Genomic DNA, 22,362 nt, shown 5'->3' with positions numbered 1-22,362 from the left:
GACCTATGAAGACTGCACCATCTGAAACTACAGCCCTGTGGATTACCTTGCTGCCAAAAGACTCAAGAGTGGAAACTCCCTGCAAGCTTCAAGTTAACGGAGCTCACCTGGACAGCCCCACAAAGAATTCAAAGACTGGAGTACCAGTGGATTTGTAAGGGTTTTGTTCAAGTGGATTGCGGAATTGAAGTTTCACACTTTCAAGGACCCTCTTGTAGATTCCAGAACCTTGGATTGCGTGTTGGATACTCTGGGACCCGCAAGCAGAACGCCAGGAAGGTGTTCTAACTGGACCCCGCTTGCTGAAGAAGGCGTCCCACTACAGTGAGAATTCTTCAGAACAATTTATAAAGGTGTGTCCCTGACAGAGAAAACGAAATGACTTAAGGGGCACTGTTGGTTTCTAAGAACTAGAAAGTGACTAAAATTTAAAAAGTCATATCTCTGGTTCCCTACAGTGGATTATTTTCGTTTTGGTGTCATTTAAAAGATAAAAATAGTACCTATTTTTATAAATTGGTGTTGGATTTTTATTTTGTGTTGTGTCTTAATTATTTACTGAAATGGTGTTTTTGAATGCTTTACATACCTGTCTTTGAAGTTAAGCCTGTCTGCTTGCAGCCAGGTTACCAAAGGTTGAGCAAAGGAATAATTTTCTAAGGGGAAACATCCTTTACAATGCAACTTTTACCACGCAGTGCCTTTACGACGTAACTATTACAACGCATGTCATTACAACGCATTGCGCTGGGGGGCGCTCTAGGATAGGGAATAGATTTAATTTACTATCCAACACCTTCCCTGCTATCCACGGGGACTGGAGTTGGAATAGTAAATTAAACTATTCACTATCCAGCATCCCTAAGCGCTATGCGTTGTAACAGCATGCGTTGTAAAAACTGCGTTGTAACAGCATGCGTGGTAAAAGCATGCGTTGTAATGTCATACATCCTTTTCTAAGACCTATGCTGAGTCCTATCATGTGTTAGTGGCCTTATTGCCAGTGGCAGACCTAGATTTGCCCCTACCAATAACCCACTTTCCAACAATATCTCACTAGGGTACATTGAAACTGTTGAACAAGGGCCAAACCAAGATAGTAAGGGCTTCCCCATTTGGCTGGTGGCTGATTGAGAAAGAGCCCTCAACAGACAGTAGTCTATTTTGCTGAAATAATTGCTTAGAACAGCAGAAAAAAATTGTTTTTTGAGTGAACATTATTCCTCCTGGGATGGAGTGAGTGTAACACAGCTGGATTTTCTGCATGGTCATCTAAAATTTAATACGTTTACTCGGTCTGATTTTGCTGGAATCAGAACTTTTGCTCTTTACCTCTACTAAACGAGGTGAAGAGTCTATTTTTCCTCTTTAAACATGATTAAATTAGCAAAACACTGATTGATGTATTTAACTTACCTACATGTCTCTAGTATATGGTACAGCAAATGAACCTAGGACCTGGCAGTTAAATGTCACCTATGGAATTCAGAACTTATTGTGCCTGGAAAAAATGGCTTTAATTTTACCCATGTAGCCTGCTTGCAGAAACCTAACGCCTGCTGTGAAACTGGCTAAACTAACTCTATTTGACAGGGGAGAAACCCTGCCTTTAAATATTAATATCACCCAAAATACTCCTTGCTGCCCACAAGGTAGGGTGCCTGATATCTAAAAGTGGAAAATGTGCAGCATCTTGCGTGTTTCTATGCAGAGCACTCCAAGCTATTTCAGAAGAGGTTCACAGGCAGGGCAGCGGCCAGAAGTGCGGCTGAGATCTTTATGTATTACTGATGGGCAGCAGCTACAGAGAGAACATGTTTTATGTTTCCTATTGAAGTGCCGCTGTGTAAGGTTGCTGAGTAGCGAATGAGCATTGCCTTTGAAATGAACCATACCGCAATACTATCATTTCAGCATAACCCGAAAACTGCACATCAATGATTATAGCAGAGATTTTCAAAGTATGCGGCGTTCTTGTTTCAAGTCATATTCATGTATTTACATTTCTAATACTCACTAGGCCAGATTCACAGAACTAACTTAAGACAAAATCCTAAACTTACTACTTTTGGTATTCACAGAGGTTAGGATTTTGTCTTAAGTTTGTCTTAAGACAGACTTAAGACAGACTTAAGACAAAATCCTAACTTAAGTCTGTCTTAAGAAAAACTTAAGACAAAATCCTAACTTCTGTGAATACCAACAGTAGTAAGTTTAGGATTTTGTCTTAAGATAGCTCTGTGAATCGGCCTCACTGCGCCCGGACTCGTGCACATGCTTCTCTCCTGCCTTCGTGTACCACTTACCATTCTATGTCACTGAAATGTGCAGATGTCCCGATGTACGCACTGTTGCGCAACACACCCACACATGTCAAGCGACACAGTACCGTGTCGCGACACGTACTTTGGAAATCTCTGCTCTAGTGTCTAGACCCCAGCTGTAGCTGAAACCTAGAAAATGGCAAGGTTTAGATTATAAAGTAGTCTGAAACTTTTTGACAGAAAACGGCTACAATGACCAATCAAAGGCTATTTTTGTCAGGGTTGCTCAGTTTCCTACTGACTATTTAGGTGAGGTGGAGCAAGCCTGGAATAAAGAAGGTGAACTGGAAGGGGAGAGCAATTCGCATTCTTGTGTACGGGTGCCCGACTTCCGCCCTTTGCTCCTACCAGATACTTCCAGCAGGTGAAGCCGGCATTGAGTCATCTTCCTCGATGAGGATTTCATGTTGCAGCTGACCTCTCTTCACCATCAGGTCCTCACCAAAGCATGAAATGAAGATGACAGTTATTGCACAGGAAGAATTCTACCAGCTATCATGTAAGGCTACAATTAGCTTGTTTGCTTCTTACTTGAAATGGTATTGGAGATTGCGTTTTCTCTGTGCACAACTGCCAGATGCAATATAAAACAAGATTTATTACTAGTTAGTTTTGAAAAATACAGTGCCCTGCTTATTTTTTGGCATATATTTTTTGTTGCTTTACCTATACATTGGCTCCTTCTCTTTTATTGGGAAATATGTTTTTTTTAATCAATCAATCAATCAATCAAGTGTTTGTTAAGCGCAACTACTCTTAAGGCGCTGGGGGTAGGGGGGTGCAGGTTCCGGTTCATCAAGGAGGGGGTCTGTCAAAGAGCCAGGTCATGAGGTCTCTTACGAAGATGTGGAACGATGTTGTCTGTCTGAGGTGGAGCGGAAGGGCATTCCAGGCCATGGCCGCAAGGAATGAGAAGGAGCAGCTTCCGAATCTAATTTTTCTGGTGCATCGGATCACGGCGTAGGAGAGCTGGGCTGATCGTAGGGTCCTTTGGGGGACGTGGAATTTGAGTCGGCTGTTCAGGTATGCTGGTCCGGTGTCGTGGAGGGCCTTGTGTGCGTGGGTGAGCATCTTGAAGGTGACTCCCGCCTCGATGGGCAGCCAGTGGAGTGTGCGCAGGTGCTGGGAGATGTGACAATGTTTTGGCAAGTTGAGGACTAGTCTTGCAGCAGAGTTCTGGATGTTCTGTAGCTTGCAGGTGAGTTTTTTTGTTTATTCCGGCGTAGAGTGCATTGCCGTACACGAGTCTGCTGGTGACCAGGGCGTGAATGACGGTCTTTCTGTTTTCAAGGGGGATCCATTTGAAGGTCTTAAGTAGGAGGCGGAGGGTGTGGAAGCAGGAGGACAAGACTGAGTTGATCTGGCGGTCCATTTTGAGCTCGGAGTCCAGGATGATTACCAGGTTGCGTGCGTGGTCCATAGGGGTGGGCGGGTTTCTGAAGGCATGGGTCACGAGGTGTCATTCCAAGCGTCGGGGTTTTGGGCCCATGGTGAGTACTTCCTTCTTTTTGGTGTTAAGTTGTAGGCAGCTGTTTTTCATGCTTCCATGCCTTCTCAAAAGTTGTGTCTGGTGGTGTTGGGTTAATTGGATAGGGAGAGGATGATTTGTGTGTCATCATAATATGACACAATGTTGAGTCCGTAGGTTTATACAATGGGGGCAAGTGGAGCCATGTAGATGTTGAAGACCTTCTGGCTGAGGGAGGACCCCTGAGGGACTCTGCAGGTGGTTAGTATAGGGTCCAAGAGGAAAGGGGAGAGCCTGACCTGCTGCGTTCTACTGGAGAGGAAGGAGCTGATCCAGTGAAGGGCCTTGTCCTGGATCCCTGAGTCGTGAAGTTTGCGTATTAGTGTGTGGTGGGAGACTGTGTCGAATGCCGCTGAGAGGTCGAGGAGGATGAGGGCTATTGTTTCTCCTTTGTCCAGTAGGGTGCGGATGTCGTCTGTGGTGGAGAGGAGGGCAGTTTCCATACTGTGATTTTTCCTGAAGCCGAATTGGGAGGGGTGAGGATGTTGTGCTCTTCGATGAATGTGGCAAGTTGGCTGTTGTTGACTTTCTCGATGAGCAGGGAGATGGGTCTCTAGTTTTTGAGGTCGGTGGGGTATGACGAGGGTTTCTGCAGGAGGGAGTTGACCTTGGTGTGTTTCCAGACATCGGGTAACGAGATGGTCACCAGGGAGCGGTTGATGGTGTGGCGGAGCATGGGTGCGATGGTGTCAGCGGCTATGATGAGGACGTGGTAGGGCGGTGAGTTGGTGGTCGGTGCTGGTAGTGGCTCTGAAGTTGTTGTGAGTTTCTGTGGATTTACCGTTCCTCCAGGCCTTTATGAGGCAGGGGCAGGTGCACCTGGACTCTGGAAGTTCGGTGGTGAACCTTCTGGCTTTTTTGGCGTGGGTGTTGTTGTTTTTCTTTAGGGAGGCTATGGTGTTGGCGCTGCTGGAGATCCATATGTACAGGGTTTAGGCTGCTGTGTTGGGGTTGTCGTTTTCCACAATGGTTGGGTTGGAGTGTAGAGGTAAGTTGGTCTTCGGTGATTCTGGTCCAGTTTCTTTGTAGGAGCATGTGCTGGTGTCTGTGGATGATGGGTGTTCCGAAGGTGAAGTGGACGCATCAGTGGTCAGTCCATGGGAGCTCAGGAGTGTGACTGAAGGTGATGGAGTTTCCTGTTGAGAAGAGGGGGTCAAGGGCGTGTCCCACTGAGTGCGTGGGTTCGCTCACGGTTTGGCGGAGTTCAATGTTGTGGAGGTTGCCCAAGAGAGATGTGGTGTTGGGGGCCAGTTGGTTGTCATTGTGTAAGATGAGGTCTCCCAGCAGCGTGTAGTTGGTCATTGCGTTGGCTTGTGGAGAGATGATGTCCGCGATGGAGTTGGTGAAAGGTCCATGGAGTCCAAGGGGTTGGTAGGTGAGAGTTTCTCGGAGGGTGGAGGTAGGGTTGGTTTGTATCTTGAAGTGTAGATGTTCCATCATGTCAGTGGGCTCGTCGGGGTGTGCTTTGGCGGAGGGTGGATTTGTGGACGATGGTGATTAATCCTCCTGGGCAGGTGTGGTGGTCCTTTCTGGAGATCTTGTACCCTTGGGGAATGGTGATGGTGATGTCCGGTCCCGAGGTGGGGTTGAATGAGGTTTCGGTGAAGAACGCTACGTCCGAGGCAGTGCTGTCGAGGAGGTCCCAGATTTCGATGGCGTGTTTGTGATTGGACATTAAGAAGGATGAATTGCAGGGTCTTGGGTTTGGTTGTGTTCTTGTAGTTGAGTTGTGCTGGGTCCGTGTTCCTGGCAGTGCTGTAGGTTTGACGGAAGTGGGGGCAGCTGAAGGATCCATGGGGGTCAGCTGGTGAAGCTAGCTTGCAGTTGTTGTTGCGGCCTAGGTTGAGTTTGTGGAGTGCTGTTGGGCTGTAGCATTGACGGTGTGGAGGTCCAGGGTTCCTGGTGCTGGTTAAAGGTGGGTTTGCCTTAGGTGCACCATCCAACAGCGTGTCTGCTGGGCGACCGTGCAGCGGCCACCATTAAGTAGGGGAGGTGGGAGGAGCGGGGGCGGTCAAGGGGGCTGTGTTGGTGGGAACAGGCACAACACAAGACAAGGCCAATTAAGTGAAAACAACAGTGGGGTCAAATAAGGAAGATGGCAACAGTGGGGCACAAAGGCAAAAAAAAACAAGCAGCAATGGGCACAAGGTCAGGAAAGGAAACAAAACAACAGTGGGCTCAATTTGGAAGACAGAAACAGTGGGGGTCAATAGGAAAACGGTAGCAATGGGGCACAAAAAGCGGCAACAGTGGGGCACAAGCACAAAAGAAAAATAACCAGCGGGCATGGAGAATTGAGGAGCGAGCAGGCGCTAATAGAAATACCCACAGGGGGCAAGCACAGTCAGGGCGGTCTAGAACCCTGCCTGGGAAGGTAATTGATCAGCGGCAGAGCACATCAGAGAGGAGGTGCTAGGGAGAGAGTGGTCCCAGACCGGGGGTCAGAGGACTTTTATTTTTTTCCAGTCATGATTGTTATTATAATTTGGGGATATTTTTCTGCTGATACATTTTTAAACAAGGTTAGTACATTGATTATTCATTCATGCATAGGTTCATATACATTAACACGCATATTCCTTTGTGTAGGAAGAAAAGTGTTTTCCAGTCTCTGGCATTATACTTAAAAAAACAGACGAAGGGAAATTCATATGTAGTTATGCTATTATTATGCAAACTTCACATTTTGGGAGAACAGTGGGGATTATAGCTCTGTATCAGTTCTCTGCAGTTATATGCATGCCTCTTGTCTCGTTTCAGGCATTTATTGGTTTTGAAGATTCCTATGCAACTTTGGATCTCTTGGATGTGATTTTTTTTCCCTTTATTTTCCCATATTACCTGTGTCACCATTGTAGACTTTGACCTTGTTGGGCCCTGTGGTGATTAGGGGATGTTGGGACCTTCCTACTGTTTCTCTCTCTTCTCTTCAGAAACACACAAGGTGAGAGTTACAATTTATGTACTAAAAAATCCAATTTAATGGTATTTTTAATAAATATGTAAGGAAAAGTAACTTTAACAAAGTTACCTTTTACCTGCCTGAATTTCAGAAGTACACCCGGGTCCTTATTATACAGAGGGTGCACTGAGCCCATTAGTACTATGGTGCACCTTTTAAAAAGTGTGCTTGGCATAGATCCGCTTAGTGCTCCCTATTATCATCAATGTGCTGCCACAGACCGCTGCAAACTCGCACTTGCCCTAGGGGCAGCACATTCAGTGAAATATGTAACAGCAGATTGCAAGCTGCTCCATGTTTCACAGTGCAGTCTGCAGCTGCCTACACTTCAAAGAGGGGAAGAGGAGTACCTCTGCAGGGGGGCGCAGTGAGCAGCTGCACTCACCTACAGGGAGATGGCCTGGAGGGTTAATGGGACACTCTTTATCTCCAATGAACATACACAGAAGGCCCACTGATAGTGCATCATGTCTTTGTGGTGCACCGGATAAGATCCTGTTTGCCTCTGCGCCTGCAGACGTAATAGGTTGCGGGCCCAGAGGGAAAGCGATTCTGGCATTTGCATGGCGTGAGGTCCCCCATGCAAATGAGGGATTGTCCACTCAAGACAGTGCTGGTGTCACATGGGCATCAGCACTATAAGTATTACAGAATGCAGTTGCACATCCTACTGTGTCAGAGGGTGCAAAAAACGGTTGCACACGACCATTGCCACCTGTAAGTAATCCAGACCCAAGTGTGCTCCTAGCATAATCCTAACTTACATTTGGAATCCAAGAATAAAAACTGCAAAATCTTTCTGAATTGGGCCTCAGGTCTTTTCTTTGCTGCTCAATGTTAATATTTGATTGATGATCCTTTTTCCTTACACTGTGAATGTGCCAAATGTCTGCTTACAGAATTTTGCATCGAATAGAACTCAAGCATGCATTTTAAATTTAGCAAAGTGTTTCTGTTCTTCAAAAGAAACATCTATTGATTTAGATTTATCAGAAAAACGATGCAAATCAGGAACAAATAACTTAATGTTGCTGCCAACCCATATCATTAACCTTGCTTATCTGTCTCTCTCGCAGCTCTAAATCTCGGTGGGTATAAATAGCATACGTTCTGACAGAACCTATCTTTACGCCTGCATTGGTGGTCACAGGCTTTAATGAGCCGAGACTCTGCACTTTGTAGGCACTCAATTTCTTCTGGTATAGATTATATTGGCCCGTTTTGGAGTGGCACCGTGGAAAACCCATTGCTATGGAACTGTAACATCTGAGTGAATTGAGTTGGGGGTCTAGAGGCCTCCTAGGGATGCTGCTTTTGCCCATAAGTGTCCCATTTGACCTCAGTGACACTAGGTACTGTGAATTGAAAAAGTCTCACTGTTGTGCCTTAGGCACAGCAAACCCAAACCATAAAAACCCAAATCGCTCTGTTCAGGATTATTCAGGAATATGCTCAAAGTTTGTTTTTCTTTGACCTTTTTTTTCTGTGCTTCTCCTCTCTATCCCACTCTGGTCATGATAAATATTCAAGTGATCAGATTTTTTTCCCCTCATCTCCAGTTCTGAAAATCATCTACTGAAATTAGCCCCAGAGCTTTTTGGTTTTCTGGCTGATTAAAATAGCTAGATACGATTCATATCTTAACACAGTCTTCTTTTGGGCAACTTCTCCTGATGCAGGGCACCTCTTAAAATACAAAGTGCAAAACACCACAAAGACAATTTTGTGGGGTTAGGCCTTAATGCGTATTTATTTTTTGCCATACATCTTTAGGATCTGCTTATGCATGCCAACGTAGAGTGATCATCATGGGCTACAAGGATACACTTTCATGTGTGCCATGCATTCGCCTGCATAGATTTCGCCCTGCCTTCATTTCCGTGTTTGGTCATTTTGAAGCACTTTGCTGCATTGATCTCCACTTAAAATAATCTGCCAATGGCTGCAAGCATCTCTTACAGTACATGGTTTTATTTGACCGTAGTTGTAATTTTATACAAACAAAATCGTTTTTTAACGATTTTTTTAAAAAAAAACTCTATTGACTTAATGCTCAAAAGGTGTTTGTGGAAAACATGACAGAATTATTATTTAAATGTGATAAATCAGATTCACGCTAAAAGAGGAATGTGAAATAAATACAGACAATCCAGGCATTTCTGCGACCACTATTGAACAATGAATCTTAATTGTCGCAATCAGTTAACTTTATTTAAGCTATATCCAACCTGCTCCCCAGTGGGTATAATAATTTACAAATACTGATATCGCAAAGTCATTTGAATGTCATTTTCCCAGCAGATGCACGAATTAGCAAAGTGGGGCTAAAGATGAAATACTTGTCAACCACAGAGCATTAAATGATGTACCACGCTGTGAATACTGTCATTATTTTCGAAACACGGAATTGATTAAGATGCTAATGAAATAGACAGCAGAAAGTATCAAGGAAAAAAAACCTCATACCAACCAAAGACGAATGTGCTATCTTTAATCAGTAACGTTATTTAAGGTTCTTAAAGTGGTATCTATTTACCAAGAGTAGGTTAATCTGTATGCATGGGTCGATATTTATACAGAATAAGCCAACAAAGCTTTGTATATCTTTGGGTTTGGAGGGGTTGGGAAACAAAACTACATTTGTAGGGCCTCATTTTCAAGGTTTTGACGTAGGGTAGCGCCACAAGGAGTCTTTCTGCATTGCCCTGCATCAAAAGCAAAGGGCCGGATTGTGCCATATCCATGACATATGGTGCAATGCGGCCCTTTTCTCCTGCTCTGGGGAACAATGGCTGCCATGTACTAATGCAGGCACCCTTGCGCCATGGTCCAAGGGTGTTTTCTTTGTAGGGGCTGAATGTTTTTGCGGAGGAAAGGACACCTCCCTGCACAAAAACAATCACAAGACGTGTTTTCTTCTTTCTAGGTGTGCTTCAGAAACCAATATGCTTGATGTTTCATAACATCATCAGAGATCAGAAAAGCACTCTCCCAATTAGTCTCAGAAAAAGCTTCAGGCCCAACTCTAGTCCTCTTGAATTTTGTAAAACGTTTGCACATATTCTTATGCCTAGACTGGAAGAGCTGGTTAACTCTCCAGCTTTTTGCAATTAATGTCTGCGTCCTGGAAGGAAGCAGATATTTCAATCATTTTAAAGAAGGGCAGAAACCCTCCTAATCGAGGATTGTGTCGCCTGATTTCTTTAATGAATACAGACAAAAAAATCTGTACTCGCATTTTGGCCAATCGCTGGTCTTGTGTCATCCTCATGATGTTAGTTGATGATATTCGGCACAGATTCATTCCGGGACGGGACACTACTGCTCATATCAATATGGCTATCTCTGTCTTAAATGTCACAGAAACACAGGGAGAGCTCATGGGTTAGATTCTGCAGAAAGACGTTTGTCAGGATCTCATGGGATTTCCTCTGGCTGGTCCTGGCAAAAAATGAGCTCAGACAGAAGGTTAGAATTGGTATCAGAAGACTTTATACTTCATTATCAGCCCCAAATGTTAGAATGGGCCAAATCTCGGATAGTCTCATGCTTCAACTGGGTACTCAGCAGGGATATCCATTGTCCCCTTTACTATTTGCATTATATTTGGAACCTTTTATCCAGAGACTTAGGTTTTTGGATACCATCACCAGCTGCACCGTAATCAGTTTTTAGGTAAGGTAATGGCATATGCAGACAATATTGTCATCCTCTTGTCATTTCCTGAGGAACCACTCATCTGTACTGAGGGTTTGACCACTGACTCAGGTACAGTCTCTTGATGTAAATTGAATATAGGTAAACCCCAAGTAATAGTTACATCTGCTTTAGGAGCTTCAATATTTTACCATGTCAGGGAAGCTACTTATATAGGCTTACGCACTTCCCCCTCTATGAGGGACACAGGAAATTTTAATTATGAGGTGCTCTATCATGAATCCTTGACATTTTTACAGCAATTGGATGAGCTACATTTGGGGCCAATTGGTCGCTGCAAATTGATTTTGCCTTTTGTATCTTTTTTGCTCCATATACATTATATGCTCAAGCAGTTTTTTATAAATGGTTATGACTAGCTGGCGAGAATTTATATGAGAATATAAAAACCCAGCTATTTCATACGGTATCTACAGATACCTCGAAATATAGGCAGTATGGCCCTTCCTTCACTCTGCCTGGATTTTCTTTCGTCGTTCAGGTACCGTCTCTGTCCATTATGGGCACGTTCGACTGGCAGCTATCTTATCTGTTTATTAAATATCAGATTTTTAATTGTACTACAATATCTAAGCAGGGCTTGACAAATACAGTCTATTTGAAAAGTACCAGATTTAAGACGTTGTCCATCTACCTTAGGATTTAGGCTTCAATTAAAACATATTTCGGCATTTCATTCTTTAATCCGCATACCTACCTTGTCCGAAACCCTAAATTGCCACTGTATTTGCATGAGGGATATTTAAAATTCTGGCAACAGGTTGGTAATAAACAACTGGGTTAATTGTTCTCTATTGGGATATTCTACTCTTTGGAGTCTCTTAATGGGCCACATGATACATATGGGCAGGGTTTCTTTAGATATCTGCATCTTAGGGGTTTCGTCGCCCATCTGCCAGCATATGATATTTCTATGTCTCCCAATTTATTTTAGGAGTGGTCTGCTTGCTTGCCTAAACTCGTTAAATTAGCATTCTGTATAATACCTTGCTCCCCACTGGATCTAAAAAAAACATTACTAAATATTAGCAAATAAATGGACCAAGAAGTTAGGCTTGATGATGAACGAGGAGGATATCCAAGTTAGCCTTCAGCGGGCACGGGACATACTTAACATGTCACTGTTAGAACTGGCTATTTCTGGTTGGCTAAGGCTGACGCCAAAGCTAGGCAGAAACCACCATTCTAGTCAGGGCAAGGGAGTCACACGCCAAGATAACCCCTGCTCACCCCCTTGGTAGCTTGGCATGAGCAGACAGGCTTATCCCGGAGGCAATGTGTAAAGCATTTGCGCCAGCACACGACAGCAACAACATCCCAGGCACACCACAAAAGGAACTCCACACAAGGTTATATAAAGGTTATATAAAAATAACTTCTGTATTGTCAAAACACATCAGATAGAATCACACAGGTACATTGTGCCAACTGGCACGGGCAATATTCACAAGGGATTATTTACCCAGGACAGGGCCACGTGGGCGCCTGTCAGAATCACCACTTAGTAGAAAATAGAATATAGGATATAAAATCACTGTAGCACAAATTAGCAAATATAAATCACAACCAGTAACTACTGGTAACAGGTAAGTACCACCTATGCAACCCTAAACACCTTAGGAGAATGTCACACAGGGAACCAGGACCTCACTAGGACCACCTGTACTAGAAAGAACAACCACCTAAGAATAAAATACATTTAGGGGTATAGGTGAGTACACATTACACATGATGCAAAACCAACATTCAGAGGTGTAGGGAAGGAAAACACATGATGCATAAAACATACATTCAGCGGTGTAAGAACATGGCACATGGTGCATCAAAAACACATTCAGAGGTGCAGGAAAGGAAAAACACATGATGCAAAAAACAACACATTCAGAGGTGTAAAATCAAGGAAGACACATGATGCATAAAAACATTCAGAGGTGCCAGAACACAACTCAATAGCGCAAACACACATGATGCCTAAAAACATTCAGAGGTGTAAGATCAAGGTGCGTAATCATTTTAAATACATTACATTTCCTAGCACCACATCACATTGCGCAAAACTCACATTAGCCACTACCTGTGGCAGTCCCTAGGCCAACTGGCCTTTCTAGGGCTAGGACGCCCTGTGTCCCATTGTCAGGGGCCTAAACGAGGCAGCTGCCCACTAATTGCTGGGCAGCTGTGGATCAATAATGATGGGGCCTCGTGGGAGCCACACAGGCTCTGAACAATTGGTCGGCCCTGAGAATCTCTGGGCTCCAAGCAAAGAAATGCGGCTACGAGCCTCTCTGGGCTCCTAATCCAATGTGGCACTCAAGAACCTCTCTGGGCTCGAACTACTGATTCCCCCTGAGCCCTCGTGGGCTCTCTACAAACATCTCGCAGGCAGGAGGGGGCGGGCACCAGCAATGTGCCCCGACACCCCCTCTAACCAAAAATGGCCCCGGGAGCCTTCTCAGGGCGCTACAACACTCGGCGGGCAGGGAGCCTCTCGGTCTCTCAGGAACAACTATGCCTCCTTGGGAGCCTCTCAGGGCTCAAACAACAAATAGGGCCTCGCAGGGGACTCTCAGTCCCCCCGCAAGGACTCGGCACCACTGGAGGGGGGGGCGGGCACCGGCAATGTGCCCCGAAGCCCCCCCTCCTTCCGCACACACTCACCGGCTCTCTGGCGGTCTGCGGCTCTCTCCTCGGCGGCAGCGTGGCGGGGCTCTCCCTCCTCATGGGAGCCCCGCCTTCAAAAAGCGCCCGATTCGCCATTCACCCGGTCCCCCATCTCGGGACCGGGGCTTCATGTCGAGCCCTCGAGGCTCCGGGCAGCGGGGCTCTTCCGGGCAGCCACGACTCTTCCTCACTCGGGGCTCCCTCAGCACACGGGAGCCCTGCAACAGCCCAAACGTCCGCTTCTCTTCCTCCCGCCGCAGGGCCCGGGCCGGCAGTATCTCCGGTCTCCCTCTGCACACGGGAGACCAGAAGGGCAGATCTGGGCCAATCGGAGCGCGGCTCTTCAAACGAGCCCCTCGTGACGCGGCAACTTCTTCCTGGGGCCCGCCAATCAGAGCATGGCTCCCTGGGACCAGCCCCCAACAGCGGCCCAATCACCTCGCGGCCTCACAGGGCGAGCCTCCCAGGCCCGCCAATGAGAGCGTGGTGCCTTCAGTTCTTCGGCCGCAGCTCCAGCGGTGTTCCTCTGGCAATTTCAAGCCCTGGGCCGCGGCGGTGAATTGGAGGCAAATGCCGGGTGGGCACCGGCTTCTTTAAAATAATAAATCGAAGTGGGCACTCGATAGGGTCACCAACGGAGTGCTCCCAAATGCTATAGGACCAACCAAGGACCAGAAGTAACCATAATGTGCTCCCAGGCGCTTAGAGCAGGAATAAAGCGGTCCCAGCGCTTAACAGTGAAAGTAAAGCTCTCCCAGTGCTAAAGGCACAAAAAGTCCAGCAACAAAGTTCCTCTTGACCTGCAGCAGTCCATAAGGTATTCAGGGCAAAGAAAAGTCCCCCAATCTGCCCAGGCAAGGCAGAGGGGTCCCCCAGAAATCCTCCAGGCATCCAGGGGCTGGGCAGGGCTCAGGGAGGCAAGCCTTCCCCTGAGCCCAAGCAGCAGCACGCCCCTGGCAGGATTCAAGTCAGAAACAAGAACATTTTGTAAGGGGACACAGCCCCTTTTTATACAGAGAAATCCTTTGTCTAGCAGGGTGCAGGCAGTGTGAGAACCAGCTAGAACTGGTTATAGGGTATTCCTTTCACTGACCAGGCTAGGGACATCAGACCTACCCCAGGGGGTGGAGCCAGCATTGTGTGGGGAAAACCCAGCCTCACTCAGGACCCTCAAACCAGACGGTCAATCCACAAGCAGGCCCAGGCTCACTCCTCCCCTCACATCAGCATGCTAAACACTCCATTCACCACCGGGGCAGACCCTCCCAGACTCTTGTAGCCAGGCTCACCAGCCAGCCTCAGCCAATCACACGCCAGACACAAATTACACAAATATGCCAACTTCTAAAAGTGGCACTTCTACACTAGACACAATCATGCCCCATGTATCATTAATCAGCATTCAATCTCACGAGTTCGCACATACCAAACTCAACCCTGCACTCCCCACACATCAGGAACTACCATGCGCATACATATTCCCCATTCATTCCTATGGGAGAGCAGGTCACTCACCCCACATACACAGAGAGCTCACGCACTTTACACTGTACCACAGTGAAAAAGTGCGCAGAGGCCTAAAATCACCAACACCAGGTCACAGAAACAGGCTAGGAAAAAGCAAAAAGTATTTGGGTGAACCTGCCAAAAGGGCCGGGACCAAGAGTCACGTTTTAAGACTAATTTATTTAAGGACTTATATGAGATACATTATACTCCTTATAGATTGTTTAAAATGGGCTTTTGGGCCACCTAGATCTTGATTATGATCCAAAGCTCATTATGTTGTACCATTCAAAATCTACCACAATCGGGGTTCCATCTACTTTTACGCTATTACAGAGGCTAGATTGTGTATCACTTGGGACTATCTGCACAGTGAACTGCCTGACCCTAGAACATGTTGGCATGAGTTTAATCTTGTTGTGGCTTAGAATTCATGATCATTCATTATAACCCAAAAAGGCAAATATTTAAAAAGCTGTGGGAGCCGGTTAGGAAAGTTTTATTCTTTTCTTGCTCAGCTACCTTTCAGGGATTTTAAATAATTCAGAAATTGTATAAGTTGGCCACTTAAGATATTTTTTCTGGGTCTTTCAATTTTGCTAGTATGACACTGCACTATCGTTTTTTCCAATATTTATTTCCATATATAAATAATATTGGAATGAAATGCTAATATTGTAATGCTTATTGCATTTCACTTTTTCTAATAAAAAAAAGGTACAGTTGCTTGATATTAGGTGATTTCGTGGTGCAGTGGGGAGAGAATTTGGCAATCATTGCTAAATGTTTTGGAACGTTAATAAATACATTAGATACTATAGTATGCTAATGGTGTTAGAAGTAATATTATTTAAGCTGGAATATTACTTAAGTTGATCTTCTCCGTAGCTCAGTCAAGTAATTTTATGGAATCACAGTCATTAGATAAAATAATGGGGCTTGCAAACAAAGTCTACAATATTTGAAAATTATGTGCTGATGTTCTGGCTATCAGCTACTGGATGGAAAATAATTATTTACAGCTTAATTTAGCCAAGACGAAGGTGTGCTTGGTTGGCCGTGACACCCACAAGTGGGACAACCAATGGTGGCTAGCAACCTTGGGCACCCCTCCCCCACCAAAAAATGCAGTTAAAGATTTAGGGGTCTTGATTGACACCACCCTCTGATTCGAGCCTCATGCGAAAAAAGTGGCTGGTACCTGTTTCGGCCTTCTGCGTGGCTTAAAACCCATTATGGGATTCTTTGAGGCTGCCACACACCAAGTGATAGTTCAATCAGTTGTGAAATTGTGCCTTGATTACTGAAATGGTATTCTGCTTGGTGGAAATAAAACAGTAACTGTAAGACTCCAACAGGTACAGAATGCTGCAGCACGTACTTTGTTGGCCCTACCTACGAAATGCCACACCTCCAATCTCCTTCACCGCCTCCATTGGCTGCCAATAAAACAGAGTCCAGTTTAAAACCCTCTGCACTACACATAAGATTGTACATAGCCAGGGCCCCCAAATCCTGCAGGGACTATGCACCCTTTATTTTCCATTGCGATCATTGCTCTCTGCTGCTCACCATCCGCTGTGTGTCCAACATCTCCGCGGGTGTAGAGCTGGGGGCTCAGGCCCCTGCACTATGGAACTCTATCCCACTGGCTGGCCGCAGCACCCACGGCCATTGGGCATTCAGGAATCTGATTAAAACTTGGCTTTTCTCCTCTATCTAGCCTCATCTCTTCTGGTCACCTGTCCACTAGTGCTGGGATGCCCTGTTGCTGGGGCAGCCATGCGCTTTATAAATAAGCCTAACATAACATAACATAAGTTATGTTGGTATGCTCACTTTGAGGGATTCCTTTTAGTTGGGGATTCATTTTATCCCGCAGTCTAGTGGAACAAACGTATTGAATTATCAAGGAACCCTTTTGCAGTCTGTTTGATTTGTTTAGGCAAGCAGTTTGCTTTCAATGTTTCCTTTTTTCTATTTTTTTGTTGAAAGGTATAAATTACAAACACAGATACAGAGATGAAACAATGTCGAACCACATCTAACCCTCCCCCACCCCATACACAAAGCAAAATGTTTAGCACTAGATAGAGGGAACTAGTTACAACTAATCTCTGGATATCTTTCATAATCAATGACATTTATAGAATTGAGTATAATCAAAGAGGAGTGAAGAATGTTTTAACAACCAAAATGAGCTATCAACAGTCAATAATAGAACATCTTTAAAGAGACTAACAACACATGCACCCAAGGCAAACAAAATTGATAGTCCGTCACTGAGAAATTAAAAGAAGGAAGGGAACTTGACTTTTAAGGCCCCTAACGCTGTATCTGATAAACCATGCCGTTAAATGTTACCAAATAATTAAGCCCAAAATAATGTTTCCAGTGTAATAATAGAAGCTGGTGCTGGATTATATTCATCATGTACCTGGCAAGGGGTCACCATCACCATCGTTGCATTAGTATCTGTGATCATAGTAATGTTATGGAGCTTCCATACCATGAGTGGCGGGTAAATAAGGAATAACACGATGTACAATTGTTTAGTATAAATTATTTTCAGCAGGTGAGGCTATCTTAGATCAATATAATTTTATAAAATATATTGCAGGCAAGCAAGTTGTTTTTGTGATTTTTCTAGTTCATTCTTGACCATTGATGAGGGACTTATGTTCTAGTGCCTAGTGAGCGGTGAAGTAGCCATCATGCCCATTTTGTAACTTATTTGAAGTGGGCACTTGCAAGAAAAAGGTCACAAGTTACCAGCAAGTGAAGTCAAATAGCTCTGCTTGATGGGCTTATGAGGAACACTCGAGCCATGCATTTATATTTGTATTTGTGGTAGTTTATGTGATAGAAAAATAAATATATATGTGTTGGTGCTTCTTTTTTGTTGAGCTACTTTTTCCCTCAACATGAATTTCTTTTGCCTCACCATTCCTACCCCTTTTTTGAGTTTGGAATTTGGATCTCGCTCCATACTTTTGTAGTACAACTATAATGCAAAATCATAATCACAGAGGGGCTTCGGTCACCCCTGTCAGGCATTGCATACTTGAAATGTCATTAATATTTTGCGGTCAATTGACAGGTAGCATACAGAGAGTGGGACAATGGGTCTACCTCCTACAGGCATTGGTTTAGTTGCCAATGTAATTTGCATTGCGGATCAGCCCACATAACACTCTTCGGTGTTTGGAGTAATAAACAGTGTGATTGATTGCATTATTTTGCGTGTTTGTGTGTTGTGTAATTATATGAATACATCCAGCAAATGACCAGTACTAACAGCTCCCAGCACCAGGTGACAAATCCATGGGCAGATGTAATTTGAATGTAGTAGGGTCTTTGGCAGTACCTCAATCTCAAGGTGGAGGTGCAGGCTTCTAAGTTATATACAATATTTAAAATATTTCTTATAATTATTGATGATTGACATTATTTAACGTGTGTGTGAGATCACTATTGGGCCTAGGTACAATGTTGGGAAGACTTGCTTCCGCCTACATTGTATCGGTCTGGAATCGCTTGATCATAGGTCGGCAGTTTCTGCTCATAGGGCAGTCGGAAACATCCATTAAAATAAGGCAGCTAGTGCAGCAGGCGGAAAAGGCCTGCAGCACAAGCTGCCACAGTAAGATGGATGTTTGCAAACATCCCTGCACTGTGTGGCAGGCACCTCGCAGTGCCTTCCACCATGTGCAGGGGTGCTTAGGTGCCCCCCAAGCCCCATCGCGGAGGGCCAGGGGGCTCTGTGAGCCCATCGGAAGAGGAGCTGAATTCCCCCATGAGTTTCTCTGTGACCACCATCATCGTAGTACGGAGATCAGATTGAAACTCTCGATGTCATGTGGAAAGCCTCTGACAGACTGTCGGAGGCTTTCTACCCGACATCAAAATCGGGCCCTAAGTCATTTTCTACAATACAGTTTTGCCATTTTTTTTATATTTCCTATGGCACATGTTTTCACAACTTTAAACCCTTTCTTATAAGCATTTCCCAGCTTTGAAAAGTTTGAAAGCTGGCAAAGTTGAAAAAATGTTAAAAAAGAAGCAGAAAATTGGTGCCTTTACAATTGTGTCAATAGTTCAGCTACTGCTCAATGTCAGAGAATGCTGGGCCTTTCTCACAATCCTTGCAGGACAAAGTGGAATTGAAAGTATCCTGTTTATCGTCGGGCTCTTTTCGTGGAATATGGACTTTGTTTCCCCACTACTACTCACAAGGTAAAGGGAAGCCCTTAGTATCAGCACAGATGCAATTTTCTGTCCAAAGACTAAAAGTAGCGCTTCAAGCTCGAGGGATATAGGATGGGTGTGCTCAGAATATTAACTCAGGCATAATCAAGAAATGGTTCCAACCTTTGAGAGGGGCCAGAACTTTTCAGTCCAATAATATGGACACCCCTCATGTGATAGTGACATTCTGACAGGGTGGGGGAATATAAATAATGTTTTCAGGGTAAGGAACTGTAGTGTGCATATAGTTATTTATGATATGTTTCTTTATTGTTGTGGTACACCTTTAATAATACTATTTGTTTTGTTTTTTGACAGGTGTTTTATGCATTAGGTATTTACATTTTTAGGGTTAAGTCATATTAATATTGTTTATGCTTATGATGACAATCTTTTGTTGTGCGAGCCACGTTTTGTAAAATTATTTACTTGTGTGTTAGTTTGCAGGTTTGGGGGGTGTATGGTATGATCAAAGTAGTTTGCTTAGTTTTATGGTTTCTGCAGTCACATGCTTTAGTTTAATCACATGGTTTCATTAAAAAGCACATGAAACACCCCTGTAAGAGTGATTAGCCACTTAACTTTAGTGAAAAGTTTTGGCCAGACTTCAGTGGATGGTAAATGAAATTAAGTTCTACAATCCATGATGGATGGATTTTAAACCTTAATGGTTTAAATGTTTTTGTCACGTCATGGTTTTCTGGTCAGTTTGTGGGTATCACTGAGCATTTGTGTTTTCATTTTGGGGTGAGGTTCTTTGGCACAGGTTTTGTTTATTTAATACACTGCATGAATATTGGATCACACATTTAGTTTCATTTTATTTATTTTTTAATGTTCGCACATTTCCTATGTTTTATTATCAACTCTAAAAGTGGGAAGGGGGAGCTGGTTGTAAGTCCATTGACTGGTGCTCCTGAAAAGTTGATAAGTCACTGAAGAGAGTCACTGTTCCTGAAACGAGAGTGTGGCAAGCGATGGGTCATTTTGTAAAGAATTTGAAAGGAGTCAGTTTGACTTTAACTTGATGACCTCAAACACCACAAAGGATGTCATCCTTCATCATGGGGCGATGCTCCTTGTCGGGCTAGCGCTGAAATTCCCTATGGGTCCTCGGTAGGGTCACTTTATCAGAGATCTTTTAAGTGATTTAGCCGTCAGATGTGTGCCGGTCTGTGTGCAGTGTAAAATGAGAGGTGAATACTACAAATTACTAGAGGGTTTCTGGAGTAGACTAGTTTAATGAGGGAGAACCCTCTGTCATAGTTTAAAAGACCAAAAGGTTTTATGCTGCTTGAGGGTCATTATGACCCTCAATAGCTAGATGAGTGCAGTGTGTATTTTACAAGGGGAATAGGATCCACATGTTACCTGTTGTGGTGTGGTCTCAGGAGGAGATACTTAGCACTTCTTCAGGACAATAGGTAAGTGAATGAAGTGGTAGGGAAGGTTGAGCGGTGGCCTTATATAGAGTCAAATAGTGCCATGCAGTGGACCCAATTAGTGGTCCTATCTAAAATGACAAAAAGAGGAAAGAAAGGATATAGACAATGTGAACAATTCAGTAGAGTAATATTGTATCTATACCAAATTAGGGACCCCCATTGGTGGGCCATGGTATCGTGGTAATCGCAAGACCCACAAGTCACTGTGTTTCACATGTGGATAGGTTAAGGTGCATAGGTATCAAAACACAGAAGAATATTGGGATGAACAAACACATAGATTACAAAGAGGACAAACCATTGGAATATGTTTGGTCTTTGAGGGTTGGCATATTAAACTAGGTTACCCCATCAGCGTAGACACACCAACTATGATGGATGGTTGATGTTTGAAGAATGACTGTGTAGCGACAATAAGATTGGTAAAAGGTGGTAGTAATCAGAGATTCAGTTATCATTAATGGCAAAACCTTAGAATTCCCAATGTGATATTATTCATAGTAGTTATGGACCACTTACCTATTCAAGGTAGGCATTGTTCTTTATAAGTGAAAGACCAGGCATGTTAGGATGGTTTGTCCCCTATGTAATCTATTTGTTTGTTCTTCCCAAAATTCTTCGGTCTTGCCATTTTTGTCTTTGGCATATGTTAGAGTATACAAAGACAGTTTGAGGTAAAAACAACATCAATTGTGCAAAGCTGTCCTTCATTAGCATTTCCAGACCTACCTCAGCCAATGTGCCTAGGTCATTGCCACCACAGTGCACAATCATGGGGTGAGGGGGGTGGAGATGCAAAGAGGTTTTAACTAAAGGCATCAATTGGTTCCACTTGAATCCTCTCTGTGCAATTCTTTTAATGTCCACAGTTTGCAAAGCTAGGTCTTTGTCAAGACCTCTGCATTCAGCATACCTTTTACTCCAGAAAACATAGCTGTGCCCAACAGACCAAACTCTAAGAATTTTGAAGCGATGTCGGGAAGTAATGAAAAGATGTCTGTAGCTGAGATAGTCAGTTGGTAGAAAGAGAGGTATCTTAAATGGTGGACAAGCGGCTGTTTTTTAAAATGTAGAAAATGGATTGGGTGTTTCAGAACATTGTACATTGAAAAATAGGAAGCATTTAGCTTTTTAAAAAAAGCATATTTCTTATTGGTTAGGCAAACATTTTGGAAAGGTACAGTAGATAGGATAATAAGATAAGCTCATATTTTGTAAATGTCAACCACACCGGCTGTTTGCATTTGCAACACTGTGTGCTGAACTTTAAAATATGGTGAACTTGTGACCTGTCAGTTCAGTTGAGTGTTCCATGAACTGTTACTATGGAAACGGGCATTTAGCAGAATGGGGGTAGGGTTGAAAGCTAACTGTGGCAATAAAATGTGAATTTAACATTTATATAAAAGTAATATGTTATTACAGTGACATTTCCCCAATCAGTGCTATCTTTAGAAGTGGTGTATTGTTAAAAATTGTGGTCAATTTATTTGTAATATATTTTTGAATTCCTGTATGGATTCACAGTTCCAGTGCTTTACTGCACACTGGAGTCACGACTCCCAAACATACCAGAAGCAGTTTGGGTACTTTTAGAAGTCAGTTGGTAAGGGTTGATATGTCTAACCAATAGAAATGTGTTTTTGAATTTGAAATAATCTGGGAAGCAATGTGATTTGTTATTTACATGTATTTGTTTGGAGAAAGAGAGGGGAACTTTGCCATTACTCGTTTTGCCTTGCTGAAAGCAGTGCATTATATTGATTGTGTGCATAAGAAAATCTTTTCTGTGTTTCTGATATTTCATAATCTACAAATCAATTTGGAAGGTGAGTTATACATTTGTGAGGTGTATTATGTGTTAGCTTTATTTTTAAAGGTAAAACATTAATTATGAACTTTGATATTTGAAATATATTATTAAATGTAGAGATGTTTATTATAGGTTGTTTTAATGTAGTTAAATGTTGC

Source organism: Lissotriton vulgaris, chromosome 8 (assembly GCF_964263255.1).
Source record: "Lissotriton vulgaris chromosome 8, aLisVul1.2, whole genome shotgun sequence".
In the NCBI taxonomy this organism is placed as follows: Eukaryota; Metazoa; Chordata; class Amphibia; order Caudata; family Salamandridae; genus Lissotriton; species Lissotriton vulgaris.
This window is presented reverse-complemented; position numbering follows the sequence as displayed.